The 21473-nt window shown below is 42.7% G+C and overlaps 1 protein-coding gene across 3 annotated transcripts in view; it reads left to right on the top strand.

The window, feature by feature from the left end:
• The first annotated feature begins 6580 nt into the window (after positions 1-6580).
• The window catches only part of angpt1 (angiopoietin 1), a 219869-nt gene continuing 204976 nt past the window's right edge, over positions 6581-21473 (top strand). For all 3 annotated transcript variants that reach the window (XM_037794941.1, XM_037794940.1, XM_037794942.1), the window contains exon 1: positions 6581-6961. The gene's annotated coding sequence lies outside the window, so the exon portion shown is untranslated. The remainder of the gene's footprint in view (positions 6962-21473) is intronic.

The raw sequence follows: 21473 nt of genomic DNA, 5'->3' as shown, positions 1-21473 counted from the left end.
TTCACAGAGTGGTATCAATCTTCTCATCTAAATCTCTGCAGGAAAGTGAATAAATGCATTTCATTAAATCTTCATTTATCATTTGAAATATGTGTATCATGCTGTTCTGTTTAAATTACTGTGAGTTTGGGACATTAAACGTATATGTTTTCTATTCCATTATAAATACATTGAGGCAAATATTTCCCCTCTATTACTGAGTGTTTTTGTCTGAGAAATTGAAAGCAGACGCCTTGCTTTACGGCTCATTAACTGCTTTTAAAAAAACGTCTCCAACAAAGTGCTCATTTGGTTAATTATTTAAAAGCAAGCCTTTCTTACTATGGTTACCCTAAAGCCCAAAACACCCCAGAGCAGAACTGCCCTCAGAAATAGAGGGGCCTCTCGGTATCTATAAATAGTAGACGGGACATTTAAAATGTAGGGCTGCCTTTAATACTCTGCAGCACATTCACTCTCTTAACATTACTTAAAGTCTGAGGGGATTATCAATGTGCAGATGAGTAATCTTTATGTGGTTATGTGCTCCACCATATCATTTTAGTGCCCTAATCTCACCCCGTTACAGAGGGAGATTAGAGTAACGGCGGGGATTAATCTCGCGCAGGATTGCACGTCTTGAGTGGAATGAGAAACCAGTGAGGCTGACACGAAGCTCTCTCGAGGGGGCGAGTTTATTCTCATTAACGGGTTTATTCATTTAGAGCCATCACACCAGGGCTTGTACCCTAATGCGCTGATGAAGGCGGCGTGTTTATCCCTCTCAGGAGTGGATCCGCTGCTGGTTAAAAGGGACCTATTATGCTTTTATTTCCTTTTTTCTTTACAGTTATATATATATATAGTTTTTTAGTGCATGTAAAAGGTCTGTAAAGTTACAAAGCCCAAAGTTCACACCAAAGGGAGTTACTCTCCACCACAGAAACACTGCTCCTGAACTACCTGAAACGCCTCGCTTGAAGTCCCGCCTTTTCTTCCGTAACATGGTGATGTCACCAAGTAATGCATTTGCATAACGGCTAGTTTGGCACGCCCTCAAACAAAGTAATTAGAGCTGAGCTGGAGCGGAATCCGAAGAGTTTGGTTCGGTTGACCAATCACAACAGAGTGGGTCAGCTGACCAGTCAGAGCAAACTGGGTTTGAATCAACAGCCGCACACAGAGCTTCAGAGAGCCGGGGATGGGAGCGAGCGAGCGGGCAGGTCTCAGCTCCGTGCAAAGCACCACAACCAAAACACCGACACATCTCCAACAGAATGATAATAATGCACTTTGCATGCCTAGTCTGATAGTCTGTAGATATGTAACCTATAGATAAGATATATTTCAATAACATACAGTTGTACTGACAGAATATAGTAATGCATAGAACCCGTTTCCTAACCGCGAGGCAGAGAAGCGCTCGCAGTGACCTGTGGATCCCAGCAGGACGTCAGCTGAGTAGGCGGTCATTAGAGTGGCCCAGAACACAATTGCCTACTCACTGCCAAAAGAATGTGTCCACATGTGGTCCAGACCACCTCTGAATGTGGTCTGAGTGATCAGATGTCTATGCATCCTCAAAGTGTCTTGAGTGCATTCTCACCTGTACTTAGAGCTCTCCACCTGTGATCCAATCACTCAGGACGCATGTTAATACCAGGTCTGAGCAGGGCCAGAGGGTGAAAAGAGGTGCTGAAGCACAGCCATTATGAGAAAAATAAAGAGTTTTTTGAACATTTAAGATTGTGAACATGTTCTAGTAGAAACCCAAAATACAAGTATGAACCTGAAAATAAGCATAAGATGTCCTCTTGATAAAATATCTGCTCTTTTTTAAACATTTGATCCATTCTGATTCAGGATTATACAGGATGTGTTCAAAAAACACCATGTGATGTTCTCTTTGATGAGAAAGGAGGAGAGGAACATGCGTGCATCAGTGCATAATGTGCAAAGTGTGTGTGTGTCTGCACGAGTGTGTTAGCGTAACTAACTGTGTCCATCTCCTCTCGTATCTAACCTGAGGGGAGGCGGATCATTGGGATCGGGATAAAGCCACCTCTGGTTCCTTGATATGTTGTTTTAAGTGAATACTCCTCTTTCTACTCCTTTTCTAAGGAATCGGGTCACTATGTTCCAGTATGGTGTGTGATATTTGCCCAGAGGCAGTTTGTACAAGGCATCCCACCAGGATATAGAGCCCATTCAGGGGGGGTGGTGCAGTAGGCAACCAATAGGAGAAGCCTTTTATATCGAAGCTGATGCAGTAACCAACATTTCCCAATCTGTCTCTTCCACTCTGCGCAGCTATGTTGCACGTGTTTGCCCTTTTTTAGCCTCCAGTTTGTGTCAACCACGATTTATATGCTGCTTGTGTTGCGTTTAGGTTAATGTGAGGGGCCCAGTATGTGTTTATGTCAGGAGAGGGAAAGAGAGAGTAAATGTAAACCACACTTAGTGAAGATAAAGGTGCTTTTAGACTAACCTTTTCTTCTTTCTTTCACTCTTTTTGCTTTATCTTTCCCTTTGTCTCTTTTTTTTTTCTTTCTCCGCCTTTGTAGCCGCGGAGCTAATTCAATAAAGCTGTCGGCCATCAACTGGTAGTCAGCGCCAAACCATGCAGAAACGTCAAGGAAATGGCGTCCAAGGTAAACAGGCTGTCAGGCCTCATAAGAGCTCATGGCTGGAGACTAAGCCTGGGCCCGACTAGGGTGGACACGTTGCACCTCGCTGACCCAAACACAGAGCTGCAGCGGCATAGCAAGCAAGCAAGCAGACACAACACTGCACTGCACCAAGCCAAAGCACAAGCCCAAAGCCTGGCAACCGTAACTGTGATAATTACAGTGTGATGAAGTTAAAGTTTTAGTCCAAGCTCTGACCTCAAGTCTGTATTCTTGCCTGGCGTCGGTCGTAGTTGTCATTGCCACAAAGCCTCAGTCTCAGCTCTACCAGCTGCAGCCACTTCTGCACGGTGTTGTGCAGCTTCAAACAAAGCAATTGCTCTGACTCGCAGTGCATTAAAGTGAAAGTGAGGTATCTATAGGTATCAAAGCAGACAGCAGGCAGAGGAGACAGAAGCAAGGTCACATTAAATGAGATTTAACTTCCTGTGTGAGTGTCTTGTGGTGGAAAAGGAAAATTGCAACACACCACAGAATAATGTGTGAAACCCAACAAAGGTGCTGCTGATTTTCTCACGTCTGCATGTTCACATGCTCACTATGACAACAATAACATGCTGATGTTCAGCTAACACGTTCACACTTCCCACTCGTCAAATACGTCAGCTTGGTCAACGGCCCTGCGCCTCTACATAACCCTCTAGCGTCAGTTTTGCACGTAAATTTATGCTTGTTATGTGCATACTCTTTCTTTTTTCAAAATAATCTTCCGTGTTTACAGGAAACAACTTGGTTAGGTTTAGGCGGCAAAAACGATTTGGTTAGGTTTAGGAAAAGAGCTAACCAAGGAAAAAAATATGCTTGTTACATAGTTAAAGTGGCAAGCTTGAAGATCTTCATTTAAATAAATGTCTGCTAAAAGACTCTATCTAACGCTTGAGCCTATGGCCCACTGATGAAAGTATTGCAATATTTATGTATTTGCAGTATCACAAACAAGGTGTGGTGACATTGCTGGAAAAAAAAATGTTGTATGACAGTTTTTCTGCATTGTATATACACAAAATTGAACTATGCACACAATTCTGAGAACTTGAAACTCACGAATCAACAAAAATACTCCAGACAGCTAAACTCTGAGCACAATGCTATCGTTTTCAATTCAAAGAGAAATTCTAAATCAACTAAAATCTTACCTATGTAACGTTACTTAACTTCTGTACATAATAAGTCAACGTTGACGAACTCCGGCCTCCTGGATGAAAGTCCTGTGTTTTTATCACTCTTTATGCTACGTCATCTAACTTTCTTCTTTACTCCCACCACGTAGAGCATCATAGTTTGATGCGTAGGGCCACTGACCAAGCTGTCGTATTTGATGATGACGAACGGGCTGTGTTTAGCAGATATAATGTTTACCGTGCTCATCGTCATAGTTTAGTGTGTTAGCATACTAACATTTGCCAATCAGCACTAAACACAAAGTACAGCAGAAGCTGATGGGAATGCGTTTTTGCGGTCATAAAGTATTGGACAACAAATGTTTTGACCTGATGGTGATGATATATGGAAAGTGAAGGGGTCACCAGAGTTATTATAACTCATCTTGAGGAGGACATGAACGTCTGCACCAAATGTCTGAGTAATCCATTCAGTAGTTAGTGAGGTATTTCACTCTGAACTTCAAATGTCAACCTCATGCTGGAGCAAGAGGAAAAGTCAGTAGGATTCATCATCTGGGGACATCTTATATGTTGTAGCCGTTTCAGCACAGTGTCTGAAACAGTTACTGTAAATAGGTGTGTTTCCACAGATTGGATTGATCGGTAGAGGTTGGGGGACGTCCAATTATCATTTCAAAGAAGATCAAATGAATGAGAAGGAATCCGAGAGCTAATTAGAGCTAGTGTAACTCACCCCTCTCAGCTGAGTACTCCTTGGGATCAGAGGTCTTAGTGCCTAAAGATGCTCAGGGAGGTAAATCATGTCTAAATGTTGAGAATCTGTACCAATTTTGTGTGGGCCTAATCTCCATCTCCAATATTATCATCCCACTCTTTAAAAAGCTCCGAGTCATGTATAAAAAAGGGTAATTTGGGTCTGGAGGTTTTAAAGCTTAATGATGCTTTTTACATTAGGCAGGGAAGCATAAACTAATTAAGCAACAATTTTGCTTAGTTTGGATGATCCACCGGGGAATTTGAACAATTTGAATTCCTTGGTTGAGAGTATAAACAGAGACGGTCCAGGTTGGGAGCGCAACGCCCCGGCTGTTGTTGTAAGTTGTTCGTTGAGGTTGTTTCAAACATTAAGCAATTAAGTCATCATTGCCGCATAAAGAACGGCACATTTGGGATGGAAGAAGAATGTAATGACTAGTGCTAAGTAACACATTCAGATAATGAGAAAAGAGGTTTTGCAGCACTCTGTTCCAGCAAAATAAAAACTAACATGATGCAGAAACTAATCAAAAATCCACAAAACAACATGTTTGAGAAACATGATTAATCTACTACTACTTTTGTTCATGAAAACAATAGACTGTATATAAGGAGCTGTGACGTCACCCATTGGTTTGTGGACTGCCGTTTTGAAGCGTTCGGCCGTCGCCCTCTTATTTTTTAGCCATTGCCATCTTGAACTGACAACACACTTTGAAAGGGTTAAAGTTCCAAGACAAAAACACGGACAACGCCATGGTAGCGACCTGTCAATCAAAAGGTAGCCACACCCTAAAGCATCCCCTGCCTTATGGTCTATTTGACTCTAAACGGGACCATAATTTACTAAATGAACATCATGTTGTATTGAAGAAGACTTGAAACTAGCGATTGAGACCATAAACTCATGTTTACTATGTTTACTGAGGTAATAAATCAGGTGAGAAGTAGGCTCATTTTCTCTATACAATCAGACTACATTTTGCAACCAGAGGAGTCGCCCCCTGCTGGTTATTAGAAAGAATGCAAGTTTAAGGCACTTCAGCATTGGCTTCATTTTTCAGACACGGGAGGTTGCCCACTGATGAAAACATACTGTTTATGTGGTGATCTGCTTGGCACTCAAATAGAAGGCTTCTTTTTTTGCTTGATCCTCAAGTGAATAGCAGTCAATGAAGCTGTGTCAATTATCTGACTAAGACCAATAAAAATAAAACAATTTTTCTTGCTTCTTTTTTAGGCTACCTGATAAGTCAGATTTTTTGAGTGGCAATGCAATTTTGCAAATTCCACATTGCGAGCAGCTCCTCCTCTTTCACTCAGTGTAGTATACAGCCGGTGTTTCGCCTTAACAAGTGACAGTGTTAATTGGTGTCTCAGCTGTTGAAACACACAAACAGAAAGCCTTGCTTTTTACTTTATGTGGGTGGCAGTAGCTCAGCCCATAGGGACTTGGCTTGGGAACTGGAGGGTAGCCGGTTCAAGTCCCGGCATGGACCAAGTACTGTGTGTGAACTGGTAGCTGGAGAGATGCCAGTTTGCTTCTTGGGCACCGCCGAGGTGGTGCCCTTGAGCAAGGCACCAAACACCCAACTGCTTGGGGCGCCTGTCAGGGGCAGCCTTTAATGCATGTATTTAGGTCCTGTTTGTGCATGTGTGTGTATTTCGGGCCTGTGTGTACTATGTATGTGTCAAAATAACATAGTGAAAAAATGTATCTATATTTATCTATAAAGTGCCTTTCTTGTGTTTATTATTTAGTTCAAATGTTAATTTTTCTGATAAGTTTGGAGTTAATAAGTTATTTGATATTATAAATAAGGGGTGAGACGTCATGATTGACAGCTAATAGAAATTTTTTTTTTAGTTTTATTAATTTTTATTTAGGCCTATTTGTTTATTTTCCTGCCAATCTCCTGCTCCACACTCCAGTCCAGCGGGTGGCAGTAATGCACCTTTAAGCTGGTTTGTCGACCGCCAATAAACACCAAAGAAGAAGAAGATGATGAGTGACAGCTGTGATTGACAGCTGCTCTAATTGAAGTCGTCACAAGCTGGAGCCACTGGAGTTTTACAGAGAAGAAATGTATCTTTAATTTTCCACAACTGTCACCGGAGTGTAATAGAACTTGTACATTGTATCATAAATGTAGTTTTAGAGATATTAAGGTTAGTTGTTGTGTCTTTCTAACGACATGTCCTTGTGTGGAGGTCGTCACTTTACTCACAACAAGCTGAACTGTTTAAAGACTATTTTCAACTGTCAGTGGGATGAAAGCTGGAATCAGAGCATCATCACACAGACTGAACTCTTTGGCCCTGCTCTCCTTTAGAAAGAGACCATAATGAAATCACTTCAGTCCTTCAACACCAAAGCCTCAGGTCTCAGTCTCCTGCTGCTGGAATCATCACAGAGTAAGCTCATTTACCATTTTTCTACTGTAGTGGCCTATTTCAATATTAGTAGGAATTGTGTTGAGTGTTCAATTGGATGGTAATGCTGATTGCTGCTCTGTGTGTGTGTGTGTGTGTGTGTGTGTGTGTGTGTGTGTGTGTGGTTTATGTGGCCGCTGTGCCAGGCTATGTTCAAGTGTCATTTTTAAACATGTTTTGCTTTTGTCCATCAGTCCATCTTGTTGCTGAATAATAATTAATGTGCTGCTAAAGACATGTAAATCCAGAGGAGAGATGGTCATTTTGTAATGGGTTATGTATGAATAATGGTGATGTGTTTTGTGTTTTGTCTGATGGATCTTACTTGTCTGTCTGTCTATGGTAACAGTATGTCTATTGTATGTCTTAAAACTGAGCTGCCTATGGATGCAAAATTAATTTCAGTGCAAACTGACAAGAAAGTTGTATGGTATGGTATGGTATCGTATGGTATGGTATGTTGGTGCCGGTGTATCCTACCACTATCCATGCTATTGATGCTGTTGGTCTGTCAGCTGTGTGTGTGTGTATTATGTGGCTGCAGTGCCAGGCTATGTTCAAGTGTCATTTTTAACATTACTGGGCATGTTGGTGCCAGTGTATCCTACCTCTATCCAGGCTATGTGATGCTGATAATGTTCGTCCTGTTGGTGCCTGTAACATTACCTCTGATGATGATGATGATGATGATGATGTATAAGGCTTGTATCACCTCTTTCACACCAATGACCAGGGTTGGATGAGGGTTATCTGACCCATGTTGAACCCTTCTTTTGTCAAATCAACCCAGGTTAATCCCTGGTCATGACAATTCAGATACGATCTGGGTCACAATCACAACCCGTGAGCAATGCATACCAATTAGCTGAGGTACTGTAAATGGGCGGGGGGGGGGGGGGTTACAGGTCTAGAGGATTACAGAGAGAGGAGATGATAGTGAGTGGTGCCGCACGGTGGTGCGAGGTGTGAGCCACTGTCGCCTCACAGCAAGAGGGTCGCAGGTTCGAATCCTGCTTGGGGCCCTTCTGTATGGAGTTTGCATGTTCTCCCCGAGTTATCGTGGGTTTTCTCCAGGTTCTCCAGCTTCCTCTCACAGTCCAAAGACATGCAGGTTAGGTTCATTGTTGTCAGCCCTGTGATAGTCTGGCGACCCGCCTTCGCCCTGTCAGCTGGGATCGGCTCCAGCACCCCCGCGACCCCGAATGGGATAAGCGGTTACGGATAATGGATTGACGGTTTGACATGATAGTGTTATGGTAGATCAATGTGTGCCAACACGTAAAATGTCACAGAATGATGCATGTTTTTGGAATAATGTAGTGTAAATATAGGACATACAGCATTTTTACCTTTGTAAAATTGTATACTACTCTATATCATACTGTGTTACATGGAGCTGTACCTAATGTGTGCAAAACCATACAGACAACATACAGAGTTAGTATCTTTTTTTTCCCCTCTGTCTATCTATAGCACCCATTTATCATATATTAGACTACACTGTGCTCTCCAATATGATAATATGCATTTAAAAATGGTTGATTATAGAAATTCTGAAGTATATGTAAATGTATATTTCACTCACTCCACCATCCCAGCAAAGATTTGCTTCGTATAGTAGGGCTATTAAAGTTATTTCTGCTGGGCATGTAGCAACTGTTGGATAATGGAAGAGCTTGTCCAAATGTAATCAAATGAGTTTATATTTCATTTAGTTTGCCAATTGCTTGATAATGTAATGAACTAGGACTGGGTTTGTTACTTTATAACAGATGGGACGGGCGACAGATGGATCTTTTTTGCAGGTTTATTTGGAAAATTAAAAAAGTTAAACGAGGTAACGTTACAAATAGAAAATGTGCTAACATGCTTTTAAAAACAGATGTGCTCACAGCTGGCGGTACCGCAAGGTGGTCGGCTTGCAAGGTGTGTTTCTGTTTCTGTGTGCAGCGGGCGGATGCCTCTCCCATTCAGCAGCCTTGTTTTGTTCATATACACTATGTTGTCCCTCACCGTCCCGTCATCTACCGTTTAACTTCTTCCTCACCGTGAACGGCCAGGAGCATCCCGCACCTCGATGTCTTGCCACACATTCATCATGTTAAAATTGTCCGTCGTTCACCTCCAATGTATCTGAAAACATCTCTGCTGCCGTTTGTTGGAGGTACGGCGACCTGTGACAATTGCGTTACGACTGTGCGCCTCCCTTTTGCAACCAAATAGGTTTGTCCCGCCCAAGTTGTTAGCGACACCGGTGCCTGCCGTCCACATTGAAATCGACCCTGGTCCGACCCACCTCTCAACCTGGGTCGCAAAGCCGATTCGGTCAATGCGGCTTAACCCTTTTAAACACCCAATCAATGCTGGTTCAACCCTGGTTAAGCCCTCAGTGTGAAAGGGGCATATGGTGAAACTGTGGTGCATTCAGGCAAGTGCGTTTCAGAACCTATTAAGTAACCTAGGATTGGTCTTGGATGGGCAAGGCCCACCTGATTTTCTCTGTGCCCTCCCACGCTGTGATTTTCGCCCCTGCCACTATCAAGGTTTTTGTCTGCTACACTGTTTCTGACACAAGACAGACTGATAATAGATTTCCCTCTCATTTGTAATGGAACACAGGCAGCTTAATGTTGAATAAGGACACTTTTCAAAGAGCAGAATTACGTCTTGATTCAGTTTCATCCAATTTTCAGTCCACTTTCATGAAGGTCGATGTAATTTAACAGGCTAGATGAAGGATTGAAGGAACGAGATGGTATTGAGAGCTCACAAGATTGACCTCATGTCCTTTTTTTTATGCATTTATTTTTTAAAATCTTATTCTGTAAAATTAAAACTGATGCCTCCCACGTCATACACAATTAAATTTCATGATTGCACCGATTTATTTTAATAACCTTGTATTTTGTTGACACAAGACACTGAATCAGCCTTTTGATAAGGAGTAATGAAATGATTAAGATGAATTTGTCAAGGTAAACGCTATAGTTTTACATCTTGTGAGCACGCAAAGCGTATTGTGAGCACATAATAGTGTGTTTCACCCCAAAGGAAGGCCGCTCCCTAGCTCTGACAAAACATGTTCTGCTCGGTTGTTCAAACAAAGCTGAAGTATCGTTTTCAACAATGTTCGTAAAATTGTGAGCCAATAAAATCTAAACATTCTGCTCCAAAACCTCCAGCTGTCCCACTTCTCCTGACATGATTTAGAATTATTGGCATGAGTCAGAGGTGCAACTACACAGACTCTGAATGTGGAAAAGATCCCAACAAATACTCAGCTCTTGTACCATTAATCACAAACCGGCAGAACATAAAAATGAGGACATATTAAACCTCTAATCATCTGAAATATCTCATTTTGGCACTCATGTACAGCCATGCAAGCATCTCTGAGAGGCAGTACTTTGAGCTAAATGTCAGCATGCTGACATGCTCTCAGTGGCAGAGCTAACATGGTGATGTTTAGCAGGTAGAATGTTTATCGTGTTCATCTTAGTTCACCAAAGTTATTACAATTCATCCTGTGTGGGAACATGAACGTTTGAACCAAATTTCATATCAATCCATCCAATAGTTTTTGAGACTCTCACAAACCACCAGAAACAAAAGAGGATCGCTATAAAAAACTGTGGAATTGCTGGTGAGATACCGCGTGATACAAAACTCTGACTGGTACAATTTAAAAACGGCTAATATAACCTTCCACACTCACGACAAACTCAATTTCGGGAAACGACAAGCTGCTCACTTTGCCACTTAATCACAGAGTTTCTTGATTAAACGCTGACTGATAATGAATGCCAATGCGCCACCTTACTTCCTCTTGATAGGATTTGGAAATCACGCCATTCCCTTAGCACTCTCATATGAACACACACACACACACACACACGCACACGCACACACACGCACACACACACACACACACACACACACACACACACACACACACACGCACACGCACACGCACACACACACTCACACTTCTCATCTTCCCCAGCTATAGCCTGCAACATGATATTACCATCATTTCATTTAAATGCAGCCCGCTCCTCGGAGGTCCATTGAGAGGAAAATAGAAGTTTTGTTTTTGATTAGAGCGCCCGTGATGGGAACGTTTATAACCATTATATACTAATTAGATCTGAAGCCACGGGGAGGAAAAGTCATATGGATTTGTGCTCGGAGCCCATGGGGAAAGCTCAGTTTTCTGGGACTGGAATACTTACCCTGGTGATGGTTTGAATTACGTTTTTTAGTAGTGCTAAGGCCGCGTAACCTAGACGGCATCTGCACTCATTCACTTTTCACTAAATTGAGTATTCAGTGTGGCAGAATCTACGCAGTACAGTGAATGATTTCAGACACATTTCCATACGGTTCCTGTAAAGATCAAAGCTGAAGAGGAAAGGTTGAGTTTTCACGTTGAAATGCATGATTAGCATTATAATAAAACACACATACATTTCAATGGGAAAGTTCAGTAAAGTCACAACATGCTGATCCCATCTTATTTTGTCTCTTTTTATTGTTTGATGATATATTCATCACAGAAAGTGTCTACTTTTCAGTCGCTGAACTCTGGCAGACCTTTTCGAAGACCTGGCTTTGCACTGCTGCCTTTGTTCTCCTAATCATTGCAGCGCTGTATGATGAAAGCCTCATATCTCCAAATAAATCAGCTTTCGAGGATGTTAAGGGGGCAAGGAAGGGGGATGTGTCTTTGAAGTCAAAGCAGGGAGTGATGTACACTAGCGTAGTAGACAGACAAACTATTTGTTAATGCTTAAAATACTTTGTTAATCACTTATTCGTAGCGATGGGAAGAAACCGTCCTGATGGCAGCAGTCGGTGGCAGCTGTGCTCCGGAGGAGTCCCCGTCACATTAATCTGCCGGTGATGGATGCAGTGATGCGTGTCCGACACTGCAAGCCACTACTGTGAGGCGAGGATGTTTTTGGCGAAGACAGAATGGACAGATCATTAACAGCCGGGGCTCCCCCCCGCCCCTCTCTGTTAATGATCTGGTCCGTCCTCCCTGTGGTTAAAAGCTGCAGAGAACCTGTGGAGCTGTGGAGATGCTGAGCTCTGTCCACAGGTGTCCACAGCATTCAAACTACCATGGCTGACGTCATGTCTACATACAGACTACCACCTGATGAGCATCTGCATCCAGACATAATGAGCCACATTTGGGCTTCAGTATGTGGATATGCTATCGAAGAATATAGAAGCAAAGAGATGAAACTCCGGTGCTTTTTTTTGGTGCTATGTTAGCGCTGCTGCCATTTTGGACTGAAAAAGCCAATGAGTCCATAGCCATGGATGTATAAAGAGACGTCTGTAAATCAGAGAATACTTTTTTTTTTAGGTAAATCAACTTCCCAGTACGAACCCTTTAATAGCCCTCATTTAAATCATTATGTCGTAAAAATTGTAAAATTAACTAATAGCTGAATCCAGAGTTATTTTCCTCGGCATAATGAACGTGCATCAGACCCACAGGACTGCACCGCCCTGCACGCTCATGTGACATATCCAGCTTCAGCTGACCATATGTTCCGCTTCTCGAACAGCTGATCTACCTGCTGAAACTATGAGGGGTGCGGCACACACACACACACACAAACACACACACACACATCTGCGCTGGCAGAAAAGAGCTGAACTGAACATGCCACACACGTTTTACCAACGTTACTACCAGCGCCTGCGACGGTTAATACAAGAGAAATATAGATTTTTTTAATAGTCGCGTAAACTAGTCGATTTTCTACAATTTAACTTTGCTGTCAGCCTTTTCTTTCTACATAGAATTTGCCTTTCATAATGGCCATTTTATTTCATTATAAATGTCATTTATATTTTTTTTAGACAGAAACAGGTTAAGAACCGTGTGGTAATTTGTAAATAATAGTAATAATCCACAATCAAAACCCGTAATATATTCATTCATGGAGCCCTGCAAGTCACTGCATGTTCTACAACACTGCCCTGTTCATATTTCAGAATAAAAGCCTTGTGTTAACAAATGAAGGAATGCTGTCTACAGAAAAAAATACTTGAGGGCTTTTATTTTGAAATGAAAGCAGGAAGTTTTGATAAATAAATCTTTACTTTTTTCATGTCCGTGACATATTCTACAGATGTCTAGACATTGAAACTGTAGTAATCTTGCTGATATGATGTCAATATACTGTCAAACGATCATTTTCGCTGTCTTGTTGTTGCTGTGGACCACACGCGGCACCTCAAATCTCTAGAAGAGAAGCAGCTGACAAGCAGCCGAGCCGCACGTTAGCTGCGTGTCTCACACGGGCAATGTGGCTGCTCTAACCTGTTAACATGGACACTGCTCACACGGGCAGTCTGGCCAGGCCGTAATAGCAGGTAAAGTCAAAGTCTTTGATTAGACTGTAAACTATGTGTAAACATGTGAGTATAAGTATAAAACAACTTCTGTGCCTGAACTACTGAAAAGCTGTGTTTGTAGCCCCGAGCTGATAATAAAGTGTATATCTTTTAATCAAAATTGTTACCTGAAGCAACTGTAATGCATTACATCAATAATATATGTTGCCAACCAGCTTTGATGCCAGCGTTCCCGTACTTGTGATTAGTGGAGCTGACAACAAGCTCTTGAATCGTATATCCAAGATGCTACCGATGACAGGAGAGCCTGAGCAAACATTCAAGTAGTGATGCAAAAAATTGGCTCCTGGCAATACAGCTATTCTCTCATTAGGTCCTGTCTCCGCTTTTACATCTCTGTCAGCCCTTCCATCATGGCTACTGATGCATTTTCATCATTTGTGACAGACAGGGTCTCTGCCTGCACAGGAAGCTTGTTGTTTTTTTGTTATTCCGCCTGACAGATGTTCACGCTAGCATGTCCAATCAGACACTTTTCTTTTTGCTTTGATTCGCTATCTGTAGACTGAAGTGTGCGCTCTCAGGAGGATTGCACTTTGTGTGTGTATAGTCTTCATCCTGCTAATGATCAGCTGTGCTGCTTCCTGAGTTTTTTTCCTCGACATTGGTTTTTATTTCATCATGACATTGATTGGACCTGATTTGTTCAGTGCATGTATGAAAGCAGGAATCAGACGTATCAGCAGAAACAAACACATATCATTTAATTTCAAGCTGGTCATGTATTCAAAATGCAAAAACAGGGGATTATTAATTGACAGCCCGGTCCGAGAATTTTTAAACATGGCTATTAACATTGTACACTAGTGTTGCACGGTATACCGATACTAGAAAGGTATCGCAACACCCTGTCGTTAAAAACTATACAATACCCCATTTTATTAGTACCGATACTTTAAAGGGACTATTTGTAACTTTGTACGCGCATAAATGTAGCGGGTCGTCACACATGCGCGCTCGCATATGTGCGTTCGCGTGTAGCCGCTGTACCCTCCTCCTCTGCCTGCTCGCCTTCACTCAGACAGCTCAGCTCGCTCCACCTCTAGACGTGAACGCGCGTTCACTCCACACTGCAGGAGAGTTAGTTTAGCTCTGAGAATATCTAGTGAATGTACAGGGGACGTTTGTGCAGAAATAACTGCTGCAGCTCCTCCAGACCAACAGAGGTTTTCCGTGTCTTGTGAAGTGACAGAGCTCTACAGAGATTTATGTTGTCTTCTCGTTACCGACCGGGTGCCGGTGTCTCCTCTGCTCTCTCTGGCTGCGGGCGGAGAGAGCAGGGAGACACGCTGCAGAGCCCCGCTGCATCAGTCTGCACTTAGGCAGGAAAAGCCAACACTAGGATCAGATCTAAATCACGTTCATGGAGAGACCTTCGTCTGGTCAGCTAACATTACTGCCAAGCAGCTGAAATATAGAGTGATATTGTGGTTTTAGCTGACGTGTGTCGCCTCACTGTTTTGAGTGATGCTCGTTCAGGTATATTGAGAGCGAGCAAGCGCGAGCTCGACGCTGACTTTCGTTGATTTCACGGCCACAGGTGTCGCTGTTAAGAAGCATTTCTGAAAGTTACAAATAGTCCCTTTATTACGAGCCGTGAGTTGCGTTGATGTGCGACCGCGGGGCCGTGTGTGTGTGTGTGTGTGTGTGTGTGTGCAGCGTTCTGCTTTAGAGTTACTGTGGTGTCCTGATTTTAGCAGCTATTCCCTCATCAACTTCTGACACAAACTCATCTGAATTTATTATCGTTTTGCGTGTTTTTGTTTAGGAAGCCTCTCGCTGTCTAACGTGCTGCAGTACCACTCTCCACCTTAACTGTTACTAAAACTGTGGCGGTGGCACTATTTTACATAACAAAAGTGTTCAATAAACGCTAATTAATGAGTGATATCAGAATCAGAAATACATTATTGATCCCCGGGGTGAAATGTTGTTTCATTTTAGAATAAAAATATACAGTATATAAACATAGAGAAGTTATAAGAAAACTAGAAATAAGAATAGAGTTAAAATATACAGTGATTGTGTGCACATTATCAAATATAAATGCAAAAAATTTATTCAAAAAATGACTTTAAATATCAAAGAAATCACAAACTCAAGTATAAGTGACATCAGTTTACTGCATACCCATTTAATTGTTTTAATTAATACGTTTTTACTTTTTAACATTTCTAATTAATAAAAAAAATGTAAGTTCCATGTTTTGTCATCTATTATTCCACTAGTTTTCTTGATGTTTTAGATTTTTCCGTGGTATCGTTATCGGTATCGAGATATTTAGGCAGGGTATCGTATCAAAGTCATAATTTTGGTAATGTGACGACACTATTGTACGCAGCACTTTTTATTAGTTTGGATTGTTTTTAAGTTTCACATCAATTTCACAACTCTTAAGTCCCGAGATTGACTTTTTGGGAACACCGCCTTTTCATGTGACAGCTGATAAGTTATGTGACACATCACCCTGCCACGGCGGGCTTCAAACGCTGCGAAGCATTCGCCTCTGTTTCTATTCTGATTCTTCACTCAAGCCTGCGCACACCTTTTCATCTGTCTCCGACTCAACCATTCAAGCCGTAAAAAGAAAGAAGAAGAGCGCAAGACAACATCGCTGATTGAGCTCGAGCAGCAACAAAGGGAGATAGATTCTAAGAAAAGACATTGCCCGTTCGACTTCTACAGACGGGGCTCTCTGTCGCCCGCATGGCTGATCTTTCTCCCTTTTGTGTTCTTTTGTCTCTTCTTCTCTTTCACTTGCTTCTCTACCTGCTGTTTTTAATGGCTGAGTGAGTGGAGGCAGGGGGAGGAAGAGAGAGTGAGTGAGACAGACAGTGAAGAAGAGGAGGATGAGGATGGAGGGGAGAGAGGAGAGAGGAGAGGAGAGGGGTGGGCTCCCGTCTCCAGGCAAGGCTTTAATGAAGAGCCTTTGAAGTTTGCTGTGATTGAGCAGCACCCGTGTCCTCTTCAAAAGGGACCAACATCTCTCCGAAGACATGCCGTCGTTTCCTCTCCCTTCCATCTCTCCCTCTTGATTTCCCCTTCTTTTGTCTCTGTCAATTCCATGTGAGATCTTCACCTCCTCTTTCTCCTCTCTGCTGCAACTGCCTCCTTTTTACCACCACCTCCCCTTTCACCAACCCCCCGTCACCTCCTGTCCTCCTCTGTGATCAGGACATGGATCATGTCTCTACTTAACTAACCGTGGTGGTCCCATCCCGTTAGCTTCAGGACTTTGAAGCCCGTGACTGCTGGACGGGAGGGATGTACGAAAAGAAGAAATGAGTTTGGTGTGCTTGCATGTGTGTTACGCCGCGGTTGCCTAGGTACATGCATCTATATGTATCAAAGACACACATTCAGAAACACGCATGCATGCCCACAGCATTCAGGAAGAGATAGTGATTCCCCTTCCCATCATCCCCCGGCACTGATACCACTCTGTTATCTCAACAAAGTGGCTCCGTGGGCGACTCCGCCGCCGTCCACCCATCAATCCAACCCTCCTACGCTCTTCCTCCTCTTCTTCCTGCAGGTCATCCTCATCTCTTTGCTTTCTCCTTTACAGAGCCTCTCCATTTACCCCTCCCCCAGCTAATTGATCTATATTCCACCGTGGTGGGCTCCTGCCATACACAATCTACGACTCCCGCCCGAAGCTATCTATTAAGGCCATGTGTTATCAAAAGGAATATATATACTGCGCTGCACATGGTTTGCATTTGAACCGAGGGGAAGTGAACTTCAGACTGCAATACTTTCAGAGTGTGTGGTAAACTATTGTTCTATGATGTCATACACCATTCCACTGATTGACAGCTGGTGGCAGTAATATGCCAAGAAATGTAGCAATGAGCCCGCAAAAAGAAAAGACGGATAGCTAGGGAACATAGACGTAAACAACAAAAAACGTCTTTGCAATTGCTGGTTAGACCTCAAGGATGTGTTTTTTTGAGAAACACTCAGTGATGGAAAAAGTATTCACTTATATTTGACTTAAGTAAAAGCAGCAATACCCCACTATAAAAGATTCCATTGCAAGTAAAAGTCCTGCATTGAAAATGTTACTTCAATCTACTACACAGAGTCCCTGTGGACAAAAGCGGTAGTGTTTCAGAGCACTAGACTCCCTTTAGAAAACCTCTCATTTTACTGCAGCAGGGTCTGACAGTCTGCCCTGCTCAGTCCTGGTTCTGGTTCTCCCGTACCTCCCTTCTCTCCAGTGGGCCCAGCAATACGGCTTGGGTCTCCAACAGCATGGTGTCTCTGTTGGCTCCCAGCGGTGACTGGCGGAGCAGCGAGGCGAAGCTCTGATCCTGGACGGAGGAGGAGCTGCTGCTACCTGGTGCGGAGCTCTCCACCTCCCGCCGGAGCTCCGACTGCAGATAGAAGGCGGCATCGAAGCCGGATCTGGGTCTGTCTGCGGCGGGCTGGTCACTGCTGGAGGCCCCGCTGGAGCCGACCCGCCGGCATCGATGACAAATATTGAGAATAACTGTATAGAAATAGCCAATCTTCTCGCTGATGATCTTGTTTACCTATGTAGGTCATATAGAGGCATCAGTATTAAATTGAGACGGCTTCATACCCAGTTAAAAGTTCCAGTAACTCTAAGTATAGAGGAAATGTACTTAGTTAAATTCCACCAATGGAAACTCTGAATGTAAACATTTGTTTGTTTATAAAAAAACTCCACAGTGTTTTTAAATTCAAATGTATTTCACGTCAAAGTTTTAAAAGAAACCTACAGTTCTGCCTCACGCCATTAGTTTAGAAAGAAACTTTCAGTCATGTGCTGTTGTGTTCGTCGGGGCCGGGGCTGGCATGCGTGAATTTAACTCTGGATTTCGTGGAGCGGACAGGAGGCCGGGGACGGTCAGTCAGCCACTGGCGAGCTTAGTCTGTGTGATTACAGCCCCCTTCTCATCCAGGCCCTGTTTTTGCGGCGTGGCCAGTGAGAGATTAATGGGTTGAAAGAAAACATTAGCGCAGCGCTATGGTTCATGCTCACCTCTCTGATTCTGCCTGCTTGAGCGTGCCGCCCTCGCTCTTTTCTCCTCTCTCTCTTACTCCATCTCCTTTTTTTACCCTGAGTTCAGAAACTCTGCATGAACCTGTCTTTTCGTGTGAAGGAGATCTTGGAAGGATGTCTTAATCACAACCGCTCCGGGTCTTGCTACTTAATGTGAAGCTAATCCTACTATTTGACATTGAATTTTGCATGAATAGTCAAAGTTATGCAACCAATAGTCAAATCAAAGCAATAGAAATTCTTCTCTAAAAAAGTATTAAAGCTCTTTCTACTTGCAAATCTGTTAATGACACCAATTTGAGGTGTTATCTGGCGTTATCGTTTGTATAACCGGTACCTAAATTGTCTCAGATCACGAGACACCAGGTCAGTAATACCCTGAATTGCAAAACCACTGCACAGGGAGTAAAAAAACTGTCTCCAGGCTGTCTGTAGATTTTTGTAATGCTTCTTTCTTTTTATGTTCTCTGTCTCTTCTCTCTCAGCTGCTCACCGAGGCGGTTGTCTGAGGTTTTGAGTCCTGCCGTGCTGCCTCATGCCTGCAGAACAACTTTGATTGTTAACCCATAAATGATTCACTGAGCCATATTTTTAGGCTGGAGCCGGTTTGAATGATGTATTTATCAAGTGAGCTGTTCAGTATGTGTCCATAATCGAGTTGGCATGAATATGTCTGTGAGATTTTAACTTCGGGTGCTTTAAAATGCTTTAAAATATTTATTTTACTGCCTTGGTTTTGGCTAATCCTTTAGAAGGCAGGGGGGTTCAAATAAGGGATTTGAGTGGTAATGTTGTCTGTTTCATGGCTGGATTTTGTTGAAACTGAAGTTGACCGAAGTTTACTCAGCAGTAATTCTATTAGTGGAATATCAGTGTGGGAAGGCACTAAAAATAGTAATTCCAACTGCCACACAGGCACTTAACCAGTTCGGTGGCTGACATTAGCCATTGTGTACAGTAGTCCCATCTGTTATCAAATCTTTCCGTACGTTGCTCTGTGTTGTGGATTGACACAAGGGGTAATGTACAAAGATACATGAGTACTCTGAGTTTTAAAAACTCACCACCATGAGTGCTAAAAGTCTGCTCATTTGCTATCATCACAACATGGACCCATGAAAGAGAGCTAATGCTAGCTAGACTTCCCTACTTTGTAAAATATGGTGTTGCCAATGAGTTGTAATATCATGTATAAATGAATGAAAAGGTTAACAAGTGTCCGCTGCTCTATAGAACCAATAATGCCGAAGCGTGAAGAAGCCCATTGAGGCTTTTTCTGGCACCATTTTTGAACAATGGTATCTAGTTCTCCGTGATACATCCATGGTCTGAACTGAAGCTAGTTAGTCTAGCGTACTACTTTACTATCCAAGTGGCATACAAACCTAACAGCACAATAAGTCCTCCCCAGTGGGCAACCGCCGGGTTTGAAAAGTGAAGCCAATGTGGAAGTGCCTTAAACTTGCATTCTTTCCAGCAGGGGGCGACTCCTCTGGTTGCAAAAAGAAGTCTGATTGTATAGAAGTCTATGAGAAAATGAGCCTACTTCTCACTTGATTTATTACCTCAGTAAACATTGTAAACATGAGTTTATGGTCTCAATCTCTAGTTTCACGTCTTCTTCAATACAGCATGATGTTCATTTAGTAAATTATGGTCCCATTTACAGTCAACTAGACCATAGAACGGGGGATGCTTTAGGGCGTGCCTACCTTGTGATTGACGTCTACCACGGCATTGCCCGGTCTGGGTCTTTTCCGTGTTTTCGTCTTAGACCTCTCGTGTCAGTTCCGGTTGCAAAAAAACAAGATGGCAAACTCGAGGCTTCAGAATGGCACTCCACAGACCAATGGGTGACGTCACGGTGACTATGTCCATTTCCTTTATACACTGTTTGACCTCGTTGGAAAAAGGGGATAAAACGCCTCGTATCAACGTTGTTAGAATCTGACCTAACATGATCTTGACAGGAAGTTTCTCTTAGGAAAACACGAGAAATAGGCAGTTTACGGGATAAAACTACAAAGGTAAGATGACTTGAGAAACACCATTTCTCCAAAGCTCCACACAAAAGGACCAAAATGATTGATCTGTTCCTTGTTTAGTTTCCCACCCTGGAGCCAGTCTGTGGGCACTAATGTACCTGTCACCAGAACTATGGACCACACTGAAGTCAGACGTCAAACAGAGCACTTTCTGCACAAACAACACAATTACCTGCCTTGCACACACACATACATACACATGTGCACACACTCCCAAACATGTGGAGACCTGTAAGACAAAGAGAAGCCATTCAGTCACGTTTTACGGTAATTGGATGTCTGTGTGAGGAGAAAAACGATTCATGATACAGATGGAGAAGTGGGTTTTCGTATTTAGAGCTTCACTCTGAAAAAGGCAAGTGTTACATTTGACATCTTAGCGGGGAACCCGTCTTTTGTGTCTTTATAAAGAGTTTGGGGCAGGGTCTCCATGTAAAAGGCTTTATGTTGCAATGAAAGACTGATGATTAGTGTAAGAGGGAAGGTTAATGAACCGCTCCTGTCCAAACAGAAGCCATGGCTTTTTAGCTTTTTGATTGATTTTCAGATTTTACCTGTGCTCCTTTCCCTGAAACAGATTAATCTTAGACATTTAAAGTAATCGAATTTTCACATTTTTTTATGTTTCCCTAAGCATTACATAAGACTGCGTGCGAATGCATGCAGTAAAGAGCTGCTTAACGTCAGCTGGATACACGTTAATGTAATGTGGCGTAACTGCATGTAAGCCTTTCTATATCTAATCTAACTATAAAGCAAGGAATCTATGTCTGTCTGTATGCACATATGTGTGTGTGTTCTTCGCATATCTAGAGAACCGTTCATCCCATCTACTTCACACTTGGCGGGTGTATTGCTGGGGACCCAAGGACGTGCTTTGTCAGATTTGGTGCAATTTGGACATGCTGTGACACGTTCAATATCAATAAACTTTGAATAAACAAGTAAACCGCGCTCTGTGCAGCAGTGGAAGCGGGGCTTC

This window comes from Sebastes umbrosus, chromosome 15 (assembly GCF_015220745.1).
Source record: "Sebastes umbrosus isolate fSebUmb1 chromosome 15, fSebUmb1.pri, whole genome shotgun sequence".
In the NCBI taxonomy this organism is placed as follows: Eukaryota; Metazoa; Chordata; class Actinopteri; order Perciformes; family Sebastidae; genus Sebastes; species Sebastes umbrosus.
This window is presented reverse-complemented; position numbering and strand designations above follow the sequence as displayed.